Source organism: Lissotriton helveticus, chromosome 4_1 (genome assembly GCF_964261635.1).
Source record: "Lissotriton helveticus chromosome 4_1, aLisHel1.1, whole genome shotgun sequence".
Lineage (NCBI taxonomy): Eukaryota > Metazoa > Chordata > Amphibia > Caudata > Salamandridae > Lissotriton > Lissotriton helveticus.
Genome location: NC_136063.1, coordinates 858,624,776 through 858,648,937, shown reverse-complemented (window position 1 = coordinate 858,648,937; position 24,162 = coordinate 858,624,776).

Here is a 24,162-nt window from a genome sequence, read left to right as displayed (position 1 = left end):
ATCAAATGATATGCTCCTCTAAGATCCAGTTTGGTGTAAACACTAGAACCCTTAATTTGATTAAGAAGCACTGGAATCAAAGGCAATGGATACCTATTCTTAATGGTTGCTTTATTAACCTTTCTGTAATCAATACAAGCCCTCAGATCCCCAGACTTCTTCGAAACGAAGAAAAGAGGAGACGAAACAGGAGAAGTAGAATGTCGAATGAAACCTAACTCCAAAAGCTCATCCAAATAGTTCCTTAAATAAACATTTTCAGGTTCGGTTAAGGCATAAATTCTACTACATGGTAGAATAGCACCAGGAACTAAATCAATTCTGCAATCAAAAATTCTGTGCGGTGGTAATTTGGTTGCTTCAACAGGATCAAAAACCTTAGAAAAATTTCTATACTCAACTGGAAGCCTATTATCTTCCGTAGTTAGAGCAGCACAAAAAAGGGGCATCACCGGATCTTTGGTTTCTTGATAACAGTGTAACTTACAAAAAGAAGACTCTAAAGTAACAGTCCTTTTAATCCAATCAATACTGGGATTATGTAATTCCAACCAAGGAATGCCTAAAATGACACCAAAACTGGGTGCATCGATAAGATCAAAAACCACTTTCTCAGTATGACCATTATCTGCTACCAAAGTCAATGGTTCGGTGTTAAATTGAATCATACCAGAAGACAAAACCGAACCATCAACAGCTCTCACAGACTCAGGTTCCTCCTTAGTAACAAATTTCAGATTCAGTTTATGGGCAAACCCAATATCGAAAAAATTCCCAGTAGCCCCAGAATCCAAAAGTACAGGAATGCTATGTCTTTGAAGAGTAGTTAAGATAAAGACCATCCGAATAGTAAAATGTTTAGGAATATGTGTAGTTACATTAGTGACAAATTTGGAGATCTTAGAAGAAAATTTGCTCGAGGAAACGATCTCTGCTTTCCTCGAGAACTTCAGTTTTCCGACGGCTTAATGGGAAGAGTTTCAACAACTAGAACTTTCTTTTTTGCAGGTTTTACAGAACAATCCTTGGCAAAATGACCAGGTTTGCCACAGTATAAACATAAATTGCCCTTACGTCTCCGTTCTTTTTCTTCAGGAGTTAAAGGCCCTTTGAATCCACCCGGTAAAACAGGTTCAGCAAAAACATTTTTAACATCTGACTCCTTTTTCTCAACTTTAACTAAAGGACTTCTAAAATCACTCCTTGTTTTTTCATTTCTACGCTCACCTAATCTGTGATCAAGTCTAACCACTAGATCCTGAAATTCCTTAAATTCATCAGGCAAATTCACTATGTGTGCAAGAGAATCTTTTAAATCATCTTTTAGACCTCTATAAAACAAAGAAATTCTCTTTTCCTCAGGCCAATGAGTTTCGGACAGAAGTCTATTAAAGGTCGTGATATAAGAGATTAAATCCTTGGTCCCTTGACGAAGACTCAGTAACTCATTATCAGAAGACTGAATCAAAGTATGTTTGGCGAATAAACTGGACATGGCCAATTTAAAATTCTGCAAATTGTGAAGCAAAGGGTCATTATTATCTACTAAAGGCATGGCCCAATTCGCAGCCACCCCCCCCAGATAAGAAATTATAAATGCTACTTTAGCAGAGTCAGAAGAAAAAATTTGAGGTTTACACATGAAGTGCAACTGACACTGACTAAAAAATGTTGCAAATCTGCTATTATCTCCAGTGAACCTTTCAGGATTAGCCAAAGGAACAGGTGTTGGAGTAACCACAGTAACTTGAACTGGTTGTTTTTCTGACCGATCTTCTGAAGTATGAGGCTGAACAACATCAGCTCCAAACCTAGCTGGCGCTAAAACCGGTTTCCTCTCCTTAGCGGAATCCCTCCAGGTCGAGAATCCTGCCCTAGTCTCATCTAGCTCCTGACGAAGCGATTGATTCTCTAAACGTAAATTTTCCATCTCCACAGTCAGTTTCTGCACTAACTGTGTCAACTGTGAAGTATCCATGAGGGTGAGTTTGCAGACTCAAGAGGAAACGATTTTAAAATTTGGGAAGATTGGCTTCGTCTACTGTTGAGAAGTCCTGTGAGACTCTTCTGACGTTTCCTCTTCAAGCTGCAAACTCCCAGCTCCCTCAAGGATCAACCAACCCAATCAGGACTTAGACACTGACTGGATTGACTTCCCCTTCAGGGAAAGGGGAAGTGGACAGAGAGACTCACAACAAATAAACAAGATAAAATCTTCCGTTGTGTCTCTCTCAAGAAAGTGTTCCAGGCCGCAGACCTTTTCTCTTTGAGTATTCTGCGCTGACTTCACGCTACTCTGTAGTACAATATTAACAAGTAATTACCCAGCTGTTAACTTCTTGTATTTAGATTAATAACCAAACATAGTATTTACTGACCATAAGCTAGACTGGCCCTTGTTCACACCTTAACAGAAGTTTTTAGCACAGGCTCCGTGTCTTGACACCTTCAAATAAACATTACAGGTCATAATACGCTTATCATTAACTGAGTAAACTGATTAATTTGATTAATTGGGTTAATGAGAACTAAACTTAAAAACTTCATGCAAGAGCATACCTGAGATCTTTATAATTCTTCTGTACTGAAGATTCTGCAGTTGGAAGACAGAAGATAGCAGCCTACAACTAAATCACACTGCTACCTGTATATAATCATTCCAAACTGACCTTGTAAGAATTATACTTCTGTACATTACTCTATATGTGTACAATATTTATGCAAAATTATTCTAACTGTAAAGTTTTCACACCCAAGTCTTTTGCCTTTACCAAGGCTTATTTATCACTCTCAGCAAGGCTAGCGCTAGTCCATTTTCTAGAATGCTCCAATTGTTAAAAAGAAATCATTTGCCTCTTCCAAGGCTTGTTTTTACTCTCTCAGCAGGGCAAGTGCTAAACCATTTACTCATAGACTCCAAATGTTATGTTGTAATCAGTTGCCTCTTCCAAGGCTTGTTTTTACACTCTCAGCAGGGCAAGTGCTAAACCATTTACTCATAGACTCCAAATGTTATGTTGTAATCAGTTGCCTCTTCCAAGGCTTGTTTTTACACACTCAGCGTCAGCCTTGCGCTTATCCTAAAACTGGAACGCTTTAAATTCTATTCAAAAGTCACTTTCTTTCTATTAGCATAAATGTTTAAAGGTTCTTGCTGCTGAAATAATAAACGTCTTACTGCCCTTGTTCAAGACGCGCTGTGGCGAACAGGAGACTCGATCAGCCGGCAGAGAGGAGTTAAACAAACAACCTCCCGGCTGTCACGATGAGGAAAGGGAGATCAGATGCGTCGTCATCAACGAAGCTCGCAAATCAGCAGGCGCTGTCAGCTAGGGTTTCCGGGGTTTACTAAAACTCAGGAATTAATGGGTTTTTAAAGTTATAATATTTAGAGGAGGGAAACGGAGTCCAAGGTCCAGGGAACAACTGCCAACGCTGAAACAGAAGCTCTCGCCAGGCTCAGCGAGAGACGAAGCGTTTGACAGTTGGCTGAGGCTTGTATTTATAGCCTCAGCCACGAGACCAGCGCGAGGCTAACTTCTTCATCTCTCCAAGCGCGTGGGCAGGCACGAGCCTGTCTCACATGAGCGCACAATCTCAGAAGTGGCACAACACTGAATAAAACAACAAACAAGCATTGCTAAATGCAATTGCTACAGGTTTTGTTTCTAAAAGGATTTTTTAATTAAAACTGTACATTAAATATTACACAAAATGAAATCACTAAACTACATATACCCATTAGATTCACGATATTTACACTAAGTCAATACTGAGTCAGAACCTATTTAAGACGACCAGTAACACCCCCAACACATTTCCCTGTTAAATGTTGAGCCTAAGGTCCTGGCTAAGCTCCTGGCAACCCGCCTGCTGACGGTCATTAGCGACTTGGTTCATCCGGATCAGTCCGGATTTATCCCGCATCGCAACACGGCTCTTAACCTACGTCGTCTTCACGGCGCTGTTGCGAGGGCGGGGCTTCTGACGGAGCCGGCCATTTTGGCCTCGTTAGACGCCTCGATGGCTTTTGACACGGTTGAGTGGCCCTATCTTTGGGCAGCTCTCGAAAAATTTGGTTTTGGACCTGAATTTATTGGATGGGTGAAGTTGTTGTATGTGGAACCCTTAGCGCAAGTGGTGGTGAACGGTAGAGTTTCTGTCCCCTTTAGCCTTGGTAGAGGGACCCGTCAGGGTTGCCCCCTGTCTCCATTGCTTTTCGCGCTGGCCTTGGAACCGTTAGCTGCGTGGCTTCGATGGGAACCCTCCCTCAAAGGGATTCGTTGGTCACCGGACTTTGAAGACCGCGTCTCTCTTGACGCAGACGACATTCTTCTTTATTTGACATCCCCGCGTAAATCTTTGAACGTCTTATTTGATGTTCTTACTTCGTTCGGGGCTAACTCGGGCCTTGTTATTAATTGGGCTAAGTCCTGTGTGTATGTTCTCTCGGGTGTTTTGCCCTCTTTGCCGGCCAGATTCCCTATCCAGGTGGTCCAGTCTGGCTTCAAGTATTTAGGGATTTTTATTACCCGGGATTCCTCCCTCCGGTTTGAGCGTAATCTCCTCCCCCCGCTTCTTAGATTGCGACTGGATGTGGCCCGTTGGCGTAAGCTGCCCCTGTCTCCTCTGGGTAGGGCTGCTCTCTTTAAAATGATGTCTTTGCCGCGGTTCCTCTACGCCCTTCAGAATTCTTTCGACGATGTTCCTGCTACTTATTTCAGAGAAATCGAGTCTGCAAAGACAATTGATTTGGGATGGGCGTCCACGTATAGCCCTTGCGAAACTTACTATCCCTTGGTACGACGGGGGCATGGCACTCCCCGACATCAAGAGGTACTACTGGACAGCCCAGCTATCGGCCATTAACCATGCGATGTACTCGCCGGGTCGCGATCCGGCGTTTGAGATGGATAAGCTCCAGTTGCCGGGAGGGGACTTTAATAGAGTGCTATACTCCAGATCGGCCGGGCGCCATCTTGTGGGCCTGACCAGGGCAGCGGTCAACGTGTGGCGCGCAGCGAATGTGAGTTTGGGATGGGAGAATCGGCTGACGCTGGCGACTCCGCTTTATGCTTCTGAACGTTTGGGATGTCTCTGGTCTTCTAAGGGCTTTGACCGCTGGGATGTGATTGGGATTTGTAAAGTGGGTGACGTTTGTGTGAATGGTCGCGTGAAATCATTCCAGGCCCTTAAGGCGGAATACGACTTGAGTGATAGAGAGTTTTTCCGGTATCTGCAAGTCCTACATGCCTTGGCCTCGGTTCTGACTCCTGATGTGGCCCTGCCCGAGTCTTCCCCCCTTGAAGATCGTATACTAGATGGACACTTGCCCGACAGCACCATCTCTCTCATCTACAAGAAGCTGATTCATAATCGCGCTGATTTGTTGGTCCGACTCCGAGAAATGTGGGTAGGTGATGGATTGGAACTAGACGACGAGGACTGGCAGTCGGCACTCTCCTCCCCGAAGGAGGTCGCCATTCCCGCCCGTCTTCGTTTGGTGCAACTTAAGATCCTCCACCGGGTGTATGTGACTGGTCCGCGTCTGGTCGTGATGGGTTTTTCCCCGGATGGCTTGTGTAGGCGTGGCTGTGGGATGAGCGCTACCTTTATGCACATACTTTGGGAGTGTCCTGTGGTGGCAGCTTATTGGGTGGATGTGCTTGCGTTGATGACTGAGGTGACTGGTGTTGACCTGCGGCCTGAGGCCCGTCGATGTCTGCTGAATGTGTGGGAACCCTCCGATTACTCTGTGGCCCAGACTAGATGAGCGACCCTGGGTTACATGGTCGCGAAGCGTGACATTGCGCAACTCTGGGGCGCATCCCGACCTCCTGATGTTTCAGCGTGGGAGGACAACATGGACTGGTCCATGTTCCGTGAGAAGACAGTCTACATGGCTAGGGGCAGGCCGGGGGCGTGGACGAAAATTTGGGGTCAATGGAATGCGTACCGTGGAGAAATTTGTACCCCTCCCTTGGTTGCCACCTCCGATGTTACCCTGTCTCCTTAGGCTGACGTTCCCGAAATTTTTTGCTCTGTTCTAGGATTTTCCTGTCCTCCCTGCTCCCCCCCCCCCCTCGCGGCCTTCCCGACTCTCATTGATGTATTTTTGTTCTCCTGTTTCGTGACCTCCCCCTCTGCTATTTGGGCTGACTTGATTATTGCACTCGCCTTATGTTTGTGTTGGTTATTTTCATGTTTTATATAGAAAATTGTTGTATCCTGTTCTATGTCTGTGGCAATTTCGTTCTACGATTTGGCCTGACCTAGAAATGATTGTTTATTTCATGTGTCGTACTATGCGACTTAGCGGCCAGCCCGTGTGGTTGTAGGCCCATCTATGTAATTTGATGTGATTGCTCAATAAAAGTTTTTAACCAAAAAGAAAAAAAAAAAAAAAAAAAGAAATCAATCACAAGCATTGGACAAAAGTTACAACGCAATATTTTGTTTTCTTATTCCTATGAAATGTCAAACAAACACATTCGTAGTAACTGGTTGAGTACACTTAGCCCTTGGCATGTCCTAAATGTACTAATCCAGGGCAGATACAACATCTAGGACCGGAGTCTTCAACATTTTCTGCAATAAGAGCTACGTCTTATCAGTGAAAATCATTGAGCACTTCTGAAGGCTAAACAACTTGCGCATTGTTACCACACACCTAAATTCCCAGCTTCATAGATTTTAAGCCTAATGTCCAGAGAGACAGATACCATTGATTTAAATAAATAATGTAACTAAAGGCACTATGAAAGGGCTGACAATTGTGTCAGTGGGAGTGCCATCTTTGAAAATGTATGAACATGTGTGTGTGTGTGAATGGGAACACGTGACTGAGATCCTGTGTTGTATGATGCACAGGACATACCTTTCGCCACATGTGGTACAGTTCCACGTATTACTGCAAAAATGAGTTGAGTCCTCGGGCCTAGTGCATATTAGAAGAGCACCGTACACAACACAAGCCAAGATAACTAGTCACTAGTTAAAGAAGTCCTTTAATTAGGACGTAATCCCATCACCCACCAAGGTGGCGTGCTTCATCATCTGGGATTCTCCTCTTGGCGGGGACACCTAGCTCCGCCAAGGGCTACTACCTCCTCACTGTGAGGGAGAACCTCAGGGATGTTTTGATTCCTATTCTTCAAAGGATATACTAAAATCCATCTGAGGTGAAACATTAAACTGGTAGGGTGACAAGCGCAGCGCAAAAGAAAATAGAACAGTGAAATGTGTGATGCTAAAACTAACTACCGGGAGTGAGAAAAAACTTTATTAGCTCACTCTCTGTGTCAGGATTACAAACAGTACACTTGCAGTGAAAAATAGTTATTGCATATCACAAAAAGAACGGGTCTACATGTTTCGGTCAAGTCGACCCAAAAAGGTGTCACGGTCTTCTTCAGGACCTAGGTATAAAAGTACAACTGCGTGAAATCTGTGCAATAAATGAAGAATTTTTAAAAAATGTTATTGAGAATACAAAACCAGTAGTACCTCATGGAGTGAACCCGATTTACTGGTTTAACCCTGTGAAAGACAAAAAGTGATAGAGAGAGATAAATCAAAAGTTTGTGCCTGCAACACATCATCATATCAATACACTGAGTCATAAGTACTCATCACTGTAATGCCTTGAGAAGTACACAATTCAAAGAAATACACATTATCCTTGCAGCTCAGGATGGGAGGCACCGCTCTGAAAGAGGAACGTGCGCAAATGTCACACTGGGTGCCAATATCTAGACGGACACTGCTACATTAAAATAGATAAGAACAAGCTGTTCACAACATCAGCCACGACAGGCAGAAGACTGTAGGATGACCTTAAGATATTGGAAGTTCGTGTTACACAGAACCACACAGATGGTGCGAATAATGATCAACAAAAGCCCGTAGTGTGACTCTTGGGCATATATGACATATCCTTATAATGTTAGTAATTGCAATCAAAACAAACCATGAGATTAAAGCATAATCAGCTTGTCTGCACTGAAAACGACTTTCAATTACTGTGAAGAAAGATTGAGTAGCGTCTGCGTATATTAGTAATACTGGTTCAAGTGGTGAGACGCAATCAGCCTAATCTCGACAAGGAGATCATCACGGATGATAAGTCTACACCAGAAAAGGCTTTCCATAACTTTTTGAGGGTATTTGAGCATACCTATCCATCATTTGTGTGAGTGGTAGAAATAATTTTTCTTTTGTTATGGATTCCATCACCTTACGACTCGTAAATATAAATAATTGTAGCTCCTAGTGATAGTTGATTAGAAGGGGCTCACTTAGGAGTAGTTACAATCTTGGCCGTAGTACTGTGTGAAGCTATCTCGTCAGTAACCATGTGAGTCACATGGAACAATGCAGTGGTGCCCAATATATTGTGCTCAAAGACATCAGTAGATATTAAAGATATTTTTCATAGAATTGGCAGGTTTGAGCGAGTGTTAATAACCCCATTAAAACCTTGGTGTCAATATCTTGTTATTCTGTAATGGTAATGACAAAGGCAGTAGATTGCAAAAAACAAATTGCGTATTGGAATCATGGAAAGTTTACATATAATGACTCCCACGTCGTGACCACTGCTTACCTGTCCGTCAGTACCCCAGGCGTTAGAAGAGCTGCAACCGGAGGTAACCGGTGGCCATGACGGCGGCAATTATATACAGTGTCAAACAGTGTGGACGTAATCACTACCCGACAGAGCAAATGCTCTTGGGTAATGTAGTCCAACCCAGAGCGGGTCTTCCTGCATGTAAACATAGTTGCGCAATGCCATGCTGGAATAGAGGTGTGTCAGTTGTGGTGTTTTAGGCCCACTACCTGGGCAACTTCTGCCAACACCCGTCTGATAGCAAATGTCCTGATAGCAAGGTCAGGCGCCCACCATTGTAGATTGTTTAAATGTATGTTTGTATATGTAAAGTGCACCACACCACTCCAAATGGTGGCTACTTTGTTTACAGATGCAAAATGTAAGGATCATATAGTATGTTACTGTGGTTAAATGTGGTAGTTGCAGGGTTTTGTTTAGATGAAAAAATGTGTAAATAATACATTTAAAATGCATTATTTGCACATTTTCTGAAAGATATGACATATAAAAAATGTTTTTTCACAAAAAAGCACTTACTAATGTTGTGTGCAGATATGTTAAGTAACCACCTATATTGGTATATATATCAATCAATCAATCAATCATGCCATTTGTATAGCGCACTACTCACCCGGGAGGGTCTCAAGGCGCTTGGGGGGAGGGGTATGCTACTGCTTGAACAGCCAGGTCTTGAGTTGTTTCCTGAAGGCGAAATGGTCCTGGGTCAGCCGAAGGTGGATGGGGAGGGAGTTCCAAATCTTGGCAGCCAGGTAAGAGAAGGATCTTCCTCTGGCGGTGGCTCTTTGGATGCGTGGTACGGCTGTGAGGGCGAGGCTGGTGGACCGTAGCTGGCGGGTGGGCGTGTAGAAGGTCAGGCGGTCGTTGAGGTACTTGGGGCCCAGGTCGTGGTGAGACTTGTGTGCGTGGGTGAGGAGCCGGAACGTGATCCTCTTGTCGACGGGGAGCCAGTGCAGGTTCCTCAGGTGGCTGGAGATGTGGCTGCGTCGGGGGACATCCAGGATGAGTCGGGCGGAGGCGTTCTGGATGCGCTGGAGTCTTTTCTGTAGCTTGGCTGTGGTTCCGGCGTAGAGGGCTTTTCCGTAGTCCAGTTGGCTGGTGACGAGTGCCTGGGTGACAGTCTTCCTGGTCTCGGTCGGGATCCAGCGGAAGATCTTGCGAAGCATACGCAGGGTGTTGAAGCACGATGAGGAGACGGCGTTGACTTGTCTGGTCATCGAGAGGGAGGGGTCCAGGATGAAGCCCAGGTTGCGTGCGTGGTCGGTTGGCTTGGGTGCGGTGCCCAGGGCTGGGGGCCACCAGGAGTCGTCCCAGGCGGAGGGCGAAGATCCCAGGATGAGGACTTCCGTCTTGTCTGAGTTCCGTTTCAGGCGGCTGTCCTTCATCCACTCGGCGACGTCTTTCATCCCTTCGTGTAGGCAGGTTCTGGCGGTGTCGGGGTCTCTGGTGAGGGAGAGGATCAGCTGGGTGTCGTCAGCGTAAGAGATGATGTTGAGGTTGTGCTGGCGTGCGATGGCTGCGAGAGGTTTCATGTAGATGTTGAAGAGGGTGGGGCTGAGTGAAGATCCTTGCGGGACGCCGCAGATGACTTTGGTGGCCTCGGAGCGAAACGGGGGGAGGCGGACTCTTTGTGTTCTTCCGGCGAGGAACGAGATGATCCACTCCAGTGCCTTCTTTTGGATACCGATGTTGCTGAGGCGCTGGACTAGGGTGCGGTGGCAGACCGTGTCGAACGCAGCGGAGAGGTCCAGGAGGATGAGGGGCACTGTTGCCCCCTTGTCGAGCAGGGTCCGGATGTCGTCGGTGGCTGCGATGAGGGCGGTCTCGGTGCTGTGGTTGGCTCTGAAACCGGACTGCGAGGGGTCGAGGGATTCGTTCGTCTCGAGGAAGGCGGTCAGCTGTCTGTTGACGATCTTCTCGATGACTTTAGCAGGAAAAGGGAGGAGCGATATATGTGACATTTGTGTTAGCTCTAGAAATATTGTTTGCAAATTATATTTATATTTTTTTAATTTTTTTTTATACAGACATATGAACCCAAGGGAGAAGGAGATGACAACAATCTCAAGTTTTTCGACCATTTACAGACCTTGCTACCATGCAAGAAGAGGATAATATCAAAAAATTCAGATTGATTAGGCAAACAATTATTGATTTGTGTCAACAGCTGGAGCCAGATCTTCCGCCTCACAAAGGGATTAAACAGCTATAATACCACTAGTCAAAATAATGGCAGTTCTTCAGGTTGTGGTCACAGGATCATTACAACACACTGTAGCAGTATCTGTTGGAATGTCATAACCAACCTTCGGTGCTTTCCGATAAGAAGTTCTGTCTTCAATGATGAGACACATCAATGCCGTCACACAGTTTACAAGGAATGAGGATGTTGCCAATGTGATGGGAGATTTTTATGCTTTGGGTCACCTACTACATGTGGTTGGTGCAATTGATGGCACACATATTGCCTTAGTGCTACCAGGGAACAAGTCTACCACAATTGAAACAAGCATCTGCAATGCAATAGGTTTCGTATTTACGCGAGTTTGCGCTATTGACATTGCAAATAATGCCTTTCATTTTTGTTTTTGTTTTAAAACCTAAATAAAAGGCATTGCCATTTACAATGCCAATAGCTTAAACTTTGGCAATAAACGATGTTCTGAATACTAAAGGGTATGGCCCCGGGGCCCCTTCTACTACCAAGATCCCCCAGCATTCCAATGTGGCATTATGTGACAATATCTCTTCTGCCAAAAAAGGGTTGACCACCATGTTATAGCGGACTCAACTGCCTACCTCAGGGCCGGGTATAAAGCCAACCCTATACAGATCCGTGGGAATTATTCCTCCAAGACCTGGTAATGAATTAATTAGCTTTATAAGGTTGGTTCTATTTAAAATAACTTGGGGCAAAAAATGGAGATGAACAGAATGACTTTTCTATGCGTTAGAAGTACACACAAGTGAAACCTTACCCAAGACAAGCTACATACACATACTATTCAATCGGTCTCGTGTCAGAGTTAACACACGCAAGGAATCTATTTTATTGGGCAAACAAGAGAATACCTTCTAGGACACACGAGTTGTTTATAACATTGCAGGTCTGGATTAAAATTAAAATTAAAAGTCAACATACAGTTGACTTAGTGGTTTGGTTAAAAGGTCAGTGCTGGGCGACCTGCATTTCCGCTCCCATTCCCTACCAAAACTTTACATATTATATTGCACATTGCGTTAAACCCCAGCTGACAGAAGCATATGGACACGTCTACGGTACTGTTAGGGCACGGCATTCAGTGCGTAAGTGACACTGAGCAAGGCCAATGACAGGTAGGCCATTGACTTAAAGGACGCGAAAGCAACTGACACTTTCTATATGAGGAAAAAATCGGGCCTTCCTCAAACTGACATTCTTTCTGACCTATCAAAAAGTCACATCAACGCTAAAGCCGCAAAACAGGCCATTGCGAGTGAGGGGGCGGGCCTGACGACAGTGAGTTGCTCCACTAAAGAGCAAAGAAAGCCCTGGAAGACCAGGCTTTGGTTGCAGGACGCCAGCTGCCTTACCTGAAGAACAGGGTGCGGTACATCTGGTGCGCTTCATAGTAGTCCCCCTTCTCCACGCTAGCACGGAGTTTGCCCTCCACGCGTTGTACGCCTCCCCGGTTCCTAGCGCTGTTCTTTGAGCCCTCCTGCTCCCCATTATCGCGGACATTATAGGAAAATTGAAAACAGGTGGGGACAGAACCTGAGAAAACGTAGTTTCACAAAGCTACCCCATTTATCTCACCCGACATACATGCTGTTCTTTCTTACCACCTCACTTGTGACCCTGAACCTGCGATGCTCCTCATTCATTTCAATACATAGCGAGGAACTCCGCAATTACTTCAGTTTATTGCTATTTTGTAGAACTGTGACGAATTATTTATTATAACATAGAACCTCCTCCCCTAGGCCTGCTGGTTCATCTCTTCATTCTTTGGAGAATACCCCTCTAAAGCTAAGGAATCCGCCAAGTTAGCCCTGAATGTCGTCCTTCTTTTGTATCGGCACCCCCACATTACGGGGTTGAAGTAGCCGTTGGCAGCCATCACATTGCTAGCAAACCTGCTAATCAGCCCATCCCGCCGTATTCCAGCTATTCCATCTCCGATTGGCAGGCCTGCTACTAATCTCGCTCCTTATTGGCCGAAAGCCTACTAGGCAGCTGCCAGCATTCAGGCTTTCAAAGCAGCCCGAGAAGAACAAGCGGCCTTTTGGGATAAAGGAACCCCACATACTAGCGGAAGATGGAAGGGGGTCGGATAACGCCTGTGCATTAAGCGAAGCCCAAAGGGTAAAGGGCGGGCGCGCAGGGCGGCACTGACCAGTAGACTCTGGCTGTGCTCGGGTGGCGTTCCCTCACTGCTCCCGCTCAGTCCAGCCTCGCTCAGTGGTCACAGAGGCGCTCTGGCCTGCCTCTCGTTGCTCCAGCGGGCGCTCTACCCTGGGCGCGCCCCTCTCCGCACTCGCTGGTGGTGCGGGTGTAGCAGATGACGCTCTCTCCTGTCCTCTCTCTGGTTCGTCGCCGCTCTGAAGCTTGCCCGCTCTTGTCGGCAAAGGTACTACCTAGGCTCAAACTTTTTTGTTTTAAACAATTAATCACAATTATTATAAATCATCAATTAAAAGAAAAAAAAAACAATACAAATGCGACGGGGTTTACCGACGTCGACTACCTGTATCAGCAGATTCCGAACAAGTCAGAATAGCAGAAAGCATAGGCTTTCGGAGAGTTGCTACATGTGCAAAAGCAGCGATACAAAATAGCATAAAATTGCAGCTGAATAGCGCAAAATGCAAACATCCCACACCAGAAGCAATTCAATTGTGAGTACTGTTCACATCAAATTCTATTAATATAGGCAGATGATATAAATACCAAAGCTAAAAGAAAGCAGGCAGCAATGTTAAACCAAGATTGTACAATGCAATCCATAATAATGTTGCTCAAACACTAATTAAAACAAGTCAGGTCCCGGGCCGCGCTGTGATTGGCTGACGTCACGGGGGTGTCCCGGGCCGGCAGCCAATCACAGCGCGGCCCGGGAATGACGTCACGGGGGTGTCCCGGGCCGGCAGCCAATCGCAGCGCGGCCCGGGACAAAGGGGCGGGGCTTAAAAAAAGCACCAGAAACGCCCCCGAATCGCGTTTTCGAGAGAAAACGCGATTGACAGCCTCTGCCTCCCAATGGCTAGCCTCCATTTATGGAGCTAGCCAATTGGAAACAGAGGCTGTCCTAACCTCACTATTAAAAACAACAGATTTCGATCTGGGAGGGGCTTCGCCCCTCGCCAGGTTACGAAACCTAAAAACTTAAATTCAATCAATGTGCAAGTTGTCTGCTTACCTGATTTGTACATCACAAGCATGTGTTCATTTTAAAGGATCAACCCATGATTCCTTTGTACTACGGAACAACAGAATACCCCTGCAAATGTCACAACTTGGACCTGAGAGTGCCTGGCTTGTTGGGAAGTACAATTGTCAATATCGTGTTTGGTTAATTTCAAATTTCATGATCTCAAATAGCAATGCATTTTTTAGCTCTTTTTTTCCTGTAAATGACTCAACTTATCCGACCTTATCATGGTTGCTGGCACTGCTGAGGAATCCAACAATGCCAGGGGTAGTCTGCTTCAATGATACCCGTGGAAGAACATGGACACCAGTGGAGTGGCATTTTGGGATTTCAATGTCTGGTCGAGCCCTCCTCTATTGATCCGATAAAGTGTGCCAAATCACCATGGCCTGCTGCCTGTTACACAACATAAATGGCAGAGGATGGTGATCACGAAAAGCCACCGAGTGAAGATGTTGAAATTCTAAATGAAGATGATAGTGATGAAGAAGAAGGAATTGGCTTACATCAAGATGTTATTGACAACTTCTTAATGAATGTAAGTATATATTTACATTTTATTACATTTAATAATACACCAACTGTAATGAGGATAAAAGTCTGTGCTGTACATTTTTCAGAAAGGCCAAGTTAAGTGAAATCCAAGGCAAAGATGTTTGTTGATCAACGTTTTGACACATTGACTACTGTATGTATTTACAAATGAATGAATGAAATTGTATTGTTTGATTATTAAAAATCATTACAATGGTAAACATGCATCAATAATAATAAAAACATGTATCTATATTGCAAATTTTTTAAACATGGTGTCAGAGACACGGGTTTTATCTCGGTACTGTGTTTTAGATTTAAAAAAAAACATTTTTTTTTTCTTTTTTAAGAATCTTCCCAGGAGCGTCCAATTAGTCCGTTTGTATCGTCGCAGTGAATTGAAAAATAAAGTTCATCTATAAATAATTAAAAAGGACCTAAAAATCTATGTATGTTGATACAATAAAATATTAACTTCATCTAGACAATACAACTTCATGGGGGACAATTTGAAAACAGTTGGGAGCCTTGGTTGGCCCTTCTGCTTTACCGTCTGCTAAGGTCACAGAACAAGAGTCTGGATGTTAGGAGTTAGTGATTAATACGACTGATAGCGCGGTTCCATTAGTATGGCGAAATCCCTACATATGATGGTTTGAATGTTCCCGGGGTGCACAAGAGGGCAAGAAATGATCCGTCTAAAGAAGGCCAGGGTCAACTGCTGTTTAGTGGAGCTGAGGACTTAATCCTCCCTTTTATGATTGACCATTTTTTGGTTACTGGCTCTCTCTGATTATAAATCTTCTTGCTGCTCTTGTCACAAACTTAGTGAATCGGATGTTGAGCAGTGAATTGTCCGGGTTCATTGATGCAAGGACAGCTTGCCGGAACGTGCAAATGCCAAGTTTATTCCATTCGCTCTTTAACAAGATCTTTCGGTCGTTGAGTAATGCAGGACAGAGACATGCCACATGCTCAATTGTTTCCTTGCTACTCCCGGACCCTCTGCACATTACATTGGTGTTTACGCGTTGTCAGCTCGGCAAATGGTACAAGAATGGCCATTTGCCCATTCTGAGGGCCATTAATCTTTTTTTTCCACAGCACAGAGTAAGTACATGACAAATATGGGGCCATAATCCCTGGCTTGAACAATGATACAATTGTCCAGGCGTGCTTACGTTGGGCCAATTGGGCTTTATCCGAATGGAAGGACCAAAGGCGGACGTTCCTTTTGATGTGAATTTTGAGTGCCTGCTGCGGTGGATTAGAACTCCAGATTTCTTCAGAGTCCAGGAGTTTTAGAGAGTCTTGTAGATAATGCCAGTATGATCTACCAAGTTGACCAACTGAGATTTCCTGCCACAGCAGGACCTCCAGGCTTCCTTTTCTGGAGGTGCGGAACTTTTTACACAGCCTGATGAATGCTCCGGCCCCCACTGCTTGATGGTCTTGGAGGCCAAACTCGAGACGTATTTGAGCAGGGGATGAAGATTTCGGAAGGCTCAACACTTGTTTGAATATTCTTGTTGTTATTTTATTCACAAGGCTGTTGTCATTCCCTTGCATGAACTCCTGGCTGTAGGTGAGGAAGTTGATCATTTTTGCCTTCATAACAGTTATGAGTGGGGTCAGGCTTGGCCCAGACAGTTGCATGGCAAGGGTCTTAAATGCCACCTGGATTGTCAAAGCTTTGGCTTCTACCTCATCTCTATGTTTAGAGTTTAGAGCCCCTTCTATCCATTTGGACCCCCAGGTACTTATATGAGACGGCTCTATCACCACTTTTACCATTGTATTACCAACCGCCGCCTCTGTATTTCCTTGACCCAAAGGTGATTGCCCTTGTCTTTGTTAAGTTCAATTCCAGTTTGTTTCCGGTGGTATAAAGGGACAATCGATTAAGAAGTCTCTGCAAGCCAACCCTGGTTTGGCATAGCAGGACTAAATCATCCGAGTACAACAGATTACTAACTCTTACCCCGGCGAGTTTTGGGATTAGAATTAACTTTGTCAAGTGACTCCGACATGTCAGAAATGAAGAGATTGAAGAGAAGGGTCACCAACACACAACTTTGTTTCACTCCGCGTGATGCTTGTATTTTCCTTGAGGTGTATGATCCATCCCCAAGTTTTATGCGGATCCATCTGTTGGTGTGAAGCTCGATTATGGCTCGTGGAAGCATTGGTGGAATCAACCATTTCCACAATTGGAGCCATAATAGGCTTCGGGGTACACGATCAAAAGCGGCCCTAAAGTCCACGAAGCAGCCGTGCATTAACGATCCTGAGGAAGCCGCTTTGTCCAACAGGACAAATATTGCAAGCAAAGTTATTATGGTGCCTGATGTTTGCACAAATCCTGTCTTGTTAAAAGGTATTATATGTTCTTTTGTTGCCCAAGACACCAGTGGGGTCATTAGGATGACGGGCGGGCTTAGTCCGCCCGCCATCTTATCGGAATTCGGGACCGCCCGCCATAAGGGCGGGGGTCCCGTGGGGAGTATTAGGATGCGCCCGCACAGTGGCAGGCGCATCCTGCGTTTGTAACATTGTGGCGGGCGGTGCTGACCGCCACAATGCTAAAAATGCATGTATGAATTTGCATACACAAAGCCCCCAAAAAACCCCAATGGCTCCCCCCACCTCGCCTTCACTTTGGGGGCCCGCAGGGGGCCCCCGAAGTGAAGCCCGCATGCCTTTCCGTGGCGGCGATGCCGCCACGGAAAGGCATCTGTTTTTATCCTTTGTAATATGGCTGGCGGTGTCTGAAAGACACCGCCACCATATTAAACCTTTTCCGCCCCGGCCGCAAGGCGGCCGGGATGGAAAAGCGACGGACGGTGTTTCCGTCCGCCGCGGTCCCCCGCCATAGTAATATGGCGGGGGAAATGGGTGGCGGGCGGGTATGGATGTCTGGCGAATCGCCACCGCCCGCATGGCAGTGGCGATCCACCAGACATCCTAATGGGCCCCCAGGTCTTGAAGGAGCAGTTTGGCATAGTATTTTGATTCTACGTCCAGTAGAGTAATAATCCTATGATTTTTTGGGTCCGATCTCATGCCTTCTTTATAGATTGGGTGCATGATGGCGCCATGCCACGATCCTGGTAATACCGGGTTGGCCCATCAGTAGGAAAAGAGGGGTGCTAATTGATGGGCCCAAAATTATCTTGTTTAAACAGAGACTGAGGTAGGCCATTTGGCCCTGGGGCTCCATCTGAGTGACCCTCAGTAATGATTTGAACAGTTTTTTCAATGAAAATTCCCAACGTTGTTAATGAATGTTGTATTTAATAAATTTATGATCATCCCCTGGGTGCCTACGAACTTGTCTTAACGTCCTGTTACGTATTGATTTTATTTTCTTCATTTCATCTGTTATTATTACTGAGTTGCTTTTTTTGGTTTTTCCTGAAGTGTGACAAAAGTTTTTGAGCAGTTCCCGGTAGAAGAGATCCCATGCTGTAATTGGCGATGATCCGTCGGTTCTCCTTAGGTCTTACAAGACTCTGCATTTACTCATTATTGTTGGTATAATTGGATCTGACCATTTCAACCTTTTGAGATTTTCGGTATAATCTCCTCCTGAAGTTTGGCTTGTCACGGCTTGATGTGCTAAGTGAAATGACATAGTGATCACTTGGAGACAATGATCACTGTCACCTCGGGCAACTATGGTGTAATTCTCAATCAAGGGGAGGATTTCCTTGTTACAGATGGTGTAATCTAAGAAAGAGTGATTATGACCATTTGATCTTGTCCAGTTCGGTGGATTGTCCTTAGGGAAACGACCATTAAAGATTGTGTAGCTCAGAGCACTGAATTGTAGCACCATATGTTCGCCAAGTTTGCTATATTTGGTGCCAGCGGGTTTTATTTGTTCTAGAGTATCTGGCCATGGTGCAACATATTCTTCGGGAAGTTCTTGAAAAAGGTGTGTGTTATAATCACCAGATACTAGACAAGCTGGTCTTTTGTATTTTCTTTCTAGATTACACAGGGTCTAAATTAGGTGGTTGAATTTCAGTTTTTTTTCCCCTGGGACTTGGTAAAATATAGACATTGATCAAGATCAGTTGGTCAGTCTGTTTGGGGCTATCTATCCTTATGCCGGAAATCCAATCTTCCTTGAATGTCAATTAGGCAATATTAATGTTTAGCTAGGCTGAAATGTAGATTGAAAGATCGCTGTTGGGTCCGCCAGATTTATGCAACCTCTGAGTAGGGACTCTATATTCCAGGGGCCTCATTTATGGGAAATGACGCATCGCTGCGTGAAAGCAGCGATGCGTCACTTCTCAGTGTGCACTCCTTGCGACATACCTGATGCATCGTATTTACTGTATGACGCATCATGTCGCAAGGAGTTACAGATACGTCAGTATTTCTGACGCATCTGTAAGCGCAAAAGTGACGCATTGCTGGAGTGTGTCACAAAAGTGACGCAACTCCAGCAATGCGTCCTCTCACATGGGGTAAGACCCATGTGAAAGGGCCTGCGTCAGTCTTACGCCTGCAGTGAGGCAGGCGCAAGATTTTGACGCAACGTCGTCCTAGAAGTGACGCAGTGAAAGCTCATAGATTTCACTGCGTCACTTCTATGAGGCTTTTTGCGGGGGAACGCCCCCCCTGCATACATTATACCTGACGCAGGTATAATATAGCGCAGGGGTTTACAAAGTGACGCATCTGCTTAGATGTGTCACTTTGTAAATAGTGCGCAACAGGAAGCATGTTTTACGCCGCCGATGCGTCACAAAAAGTGACGCATCGGAAGCGCAAAACTGACGCAAGGCCTCATAAATGAGGCCCCAGGTATCCTTCTATTGGAAGACTGACCAGGGACCATGTTTCCTGCAATAGTATGACCTCATGATTTTTTAAGAACTTTAACACATCGGTGGACTGAAGTTTCGGAGTGAGACCGTTGCTGTTCTATGAGCATACTGAAAGGCCAGGTTGAATACCAGTTCAAATATAATGTCCCCCGTCCAGGGCCGCTGGCAGCCATGCCCAGTCAGACGCAGTTATTTTGACATCCTCTGTTTCACGGCAAATGGCCCTTCCTGGGGACCAGCCTTTGGCAGATCTTAGAATTGAGAATGATGGTGGTCCTGGTTGATCTAATGAAGCTGGGGATTTTGTGAGGACCAATGGGTACCGTGGTTCAGCTTGTTGAACTGTTTTAATTCCCCACGTGTTAAGTAAATCGGACATTAGTAGAACCTGCTCCTTCATTATTACAATTGAAAAGGTGATTAACTTTGGTTCTGTGAATTGATTACTTCCAATGGGTTTGTATTCAATCGAAATTATATCATTGGATTCAATGTAACACAGTTCAGGGATGTTTTTAAAGAGTTTCAAAATGTTCCCTCTATTCAGGATGTCATGTGGTCCTTGAGTGTGATATTCAGGAGTAAATAACAATTTAGTTTTTAGATTTGTTATTGTGGAGACTTGAACAGGGGTTATATGATTATTTGTATCTATTGTCTGGGGTAGATTGATTCTCCTTTGAGTATGATGTGATGGTTGCTTATGTCCCACTTGTTCTTCTTGGAGTTGGTAGTGCTCTATATTGTGGAGATGTTTGCCCATTTGTATTGTGTCCCTGTTCTTGAAAAGTGTTATTTGGAAATCCTCCTTGCATCTTAACCTATACTCATCCTCATGCTGATCTATCTTTTCCCTGTTTTTGTTTTACCTTGGTAAATTTGCCATATTTGTTGAAACTGTCGGGTCTTCAGGTCAGATCTTAACAGTTTGAGGCAATGTATTCAACTTAATGGCTCTTCCTGACTTAACTAAAGTCGAATGCTTTGGGGACTTTACTAAGACCTCACCGCTGGCCATAGATGAATCCTTATGGTTTTTGCTGTGGACAGGTGATGATAGCGTCTTACTGATTGACTCTGTGTTTACTTGTGGAGATGAATTTTGTGATGGTGAAAAGATGCTATCAGAGCTAGCAGATTTGATTGAGCCATGTCGTGGGTTGTTCTTTTCGACATAGGGGGGGACACTAGTCGTATATTGGGTCACTGTACTGCGTTTATTGCATTTTTTCCTTAGTGTCTTCGTTTCCCTTTTGCTTAAATGTTGGTTTTGAAGGGGTTTATTCATTAGTCCCGACCTCAGGTCAACGTCTCAGGTGTCGGTGTCTTGCTTTGTCTCAGTCTTAAACAATGTTTCTGTTTTAACGTGATATTGTTTTTATTGTTTGGTTTGGCGGTTTGAAAGATACTGAACTCCTTAGGAGCCACTTGGTTATCAGGAGACGGTACTACTGCTAAGACATTGGTCAGTCGGGTATCAGTTTTTACTAGTGAAGTATTGTTACCGTTGCTTGTTTTATTATGGTTTATTCTTTGGTTATTGACTTTCTGGGTGATGGCATTGTTTGTGAGTGAGCGTGAGTGATGTGGTGTATCTTGCAAACCTGATGGTAATTTCCTTATTTCTATCAGGACCATGGCAAGGAACTGCGGAAGCGTGGACAGGCTATCGATGATTGGTGAGCCGCAGCATATCGCTTGGGTCAGGTTGACTTTGGATTGTGCTTTTGTAATTAAGGCATTCAAGCATTCCAATTTATTGTCAAAACCTGCCGTATATACTGCTAGTGTATTTAAAAGTAGAAACAATATCCCAACAGGTATCAATTCAAAGACAGTTAATCATGTATGTAGAAAACATTACAGAGACAAGAGATAAGGAGACTCTATTGTTTGGTCTTAAGGTTGTTAATCACCAGAAAGTATCACATACAGTTACATAGGGGTATACAGTTATAGCAGCACTGTATAGAGAGAATCATAAGACAACCCGGAGGCACTTGGTGTGTAGTGATATATACAAGTGGGCACAGGTGACGACGCAAGTGATCAAGGTGAACAGCGTGAGCGGCGCAAGGTGAATATATATACAGTTGCGGCTCAAAAGAATAACAAATTACATCAATCACATTCATTATTATCCATTTTTTGTCATGAGCCGAACAGCAGAAATACGCCAAAAGATTGCGCTGCGGTGTCGACGGCGTTTCGATCCTCTTTAATGGGGATCGTCTTCAGGACAGGGTTGTCAATTTAAGGAGAGTGCTGGAGGGGCACCATCCTCGGTCTAGGGTGCCAATAGAGCCGATCAGAGCCGATTGGTGTTGGAGCCACTCGCTGCCCCGCCGCCTCGCCACCCCAGGACTCATCCACTCCCCAGCAGCCACGATATACTCAGGCGCTGTTACCCTCACCCTGGACCTCGCCCACACCCGGATTTAATCCACTGAGTTGCAGATCCATGCTTTGGACCACACCCACAGACCATCTTGGAACCACCATCCAATCTAGCCCTGCAGACGCCGGATCACTGATTATATATTGACATATATATGACAATATATTGGCATGCAATGCCATGCCAATATATGCTGCTTAAATTGCTCTAACCAAATGTGATATTCTACCCAAAGCATACTAATCTCCATTCACATTGGCTAAGTCCTTATTTTGTGTTAAGTGTATTAAGCTGTTAATGTGTCTTAACGTTGGTCGTGACATTGCACCAGATACTGCTATTGGAAGGATCCTGTGGCCATAAAGAGGAGCAATGCAAGGATTTTCACTATTTGTGTTATTGATGTGGGGTTACTATTCTGAGCCAGAATGTCAGTCTCCATCTGATGACAGAAATCAATGTTAGTTTACATATTTGATCTGATTTATTTGGCTTATATCACATTCTTCACTGGTGGCAATACCTGGAATTGTAAATGTTAAAATGGCACTTATGATTTGATGATTTGGATTATGCATGGGTTGCAATTTTCTTTCTAAACAATGACAAACATTTATTTCTTACATTTTAATAACATACAACACTTGGGTTTGTGCTATTTGTTTTTTCCCCCTCATTTTAGGAGAATGTGAGAAAAACTAGCTACATGGCACTTATTTATGAATAACAATTATTTTATTTTTTACATATTAATATGTGTGATAAAAGGAAAAGAATGATAAATAAAATGTGAAAACAAAACCAACAGCAGTCTTTGACTTTGTTAGTTTTGTTTTTATTCAACAAAACCAAATAAAGTAAAACAGAATGTAAACTTAAAAAATTTCAAACATCAATCATGGTGAATTAAACTATTATCGAAGAGCCAACATTGTTTGAAATCCAGGGGCTTAATTACAAGCCCAATGCGTTGGTGTTCCCATATATACAAGGTCACATAAAGCCACCCTGCACGGCTTTACATGCCCCATAGATGTGGTATGAAGAAACGTAGGGTAAGTCGCTTTGTTGTCTCAGGCTGCGATGGGGAGATGTGCCATGGCCATTACAGTGGGTGTTCCCAAGTAACACCTATGGCATTTGACACATTTTCAGATTTACAACATGCGGTAAACCTTTCAATGCATTGAAAACCTGTACCTCCCTAGAGGTGGTGTAAGAGTTGGTTTTGTTTAGGAAGGTGTCCTTCCCCACAAAAACAACCTGATTTTTACACAGACACCCTTGCACACAGACCCAATGGTGCAAGCTTGTCTGCATTGGCACATGGCAGCAATTAGTGTGACAGCACTATTAAAGTGGATGTTTCTGTCCTTTTCTTTTGGCATAGGAAAGTGCAGCAGGAAGACTTGAGGAGCTGCCTTTTGCCAAAATTTTGGATATAAGTCCCCTAATGTCCAAAATACAACTATCATCAGAAAGGTAAATGTGTCCAGAAAATAGACCAGAAAGTGAATAGTAGTCACACACTAGACAAAATGAAGTTCTGTGTCTCTACGTAGTGGTCTTGCCATCCTCTTTTGGTAGTCCGGATGAACGGGTGCTCCCGCGGTGGGCTGGTGGATCCATAGTTGCAGGGACTGAGGTGAGTGCAGGTGTAGTCCATTGGGTTAGGGCCATGCTGGAGGTGCACAGAGGATGACATGCAGCTTCTAGAATCCTCTTCCAGGATAGAGGAGGCAGCAGCAACGGCAGGAGCGAGGATAAGCGAGCAGTCAGCCAGCAGGAGATTGAAGAGCAAGGTCAGGCAGAAACATAACCTCGGTTGCTGCTGCGAGTGACTCGTTGGAATAAAGAACAGGCAGCCACTTACCCATGTAAGGACGTGAGAGAGGAAAAGCTGTAGAAAGTAACTTTGGAGGGTAAGAAGGGGTTCTCCAAGTACGACTTGAGGAGTACAGGGAAGGGACAAGAGCTTCTGGGTCTAGGCACTGGTGGGGTAAACTCAGTGGCTGGAGGGGTGGGGGAAGAGAAGGACAAAAGGGAGACTATAAACTGAGCAGTTTGTAATAGATCAGTCCTGAATAAACCCTCAAGTCATAAAAAAATAATCACATCAAGATAGAGTAAATTAGATCAGAAGGTTAGGATTACACCTTACTTCAGAACTTTTTTTAAGGTCCTGCCAAAAACTGTAATATTAAGTGAAGGTAATATGGCAAATAAGGGAAAGCATCTGCCGTATAGAGCAGCTTCACTGCCTTCCGTATCATCAGTATGCTTTCTGATGAGCCAACTGTAGCTGTGGGATTGTCAGCTTCAAGTTCGCAGAAACTAAGGACTTACCGG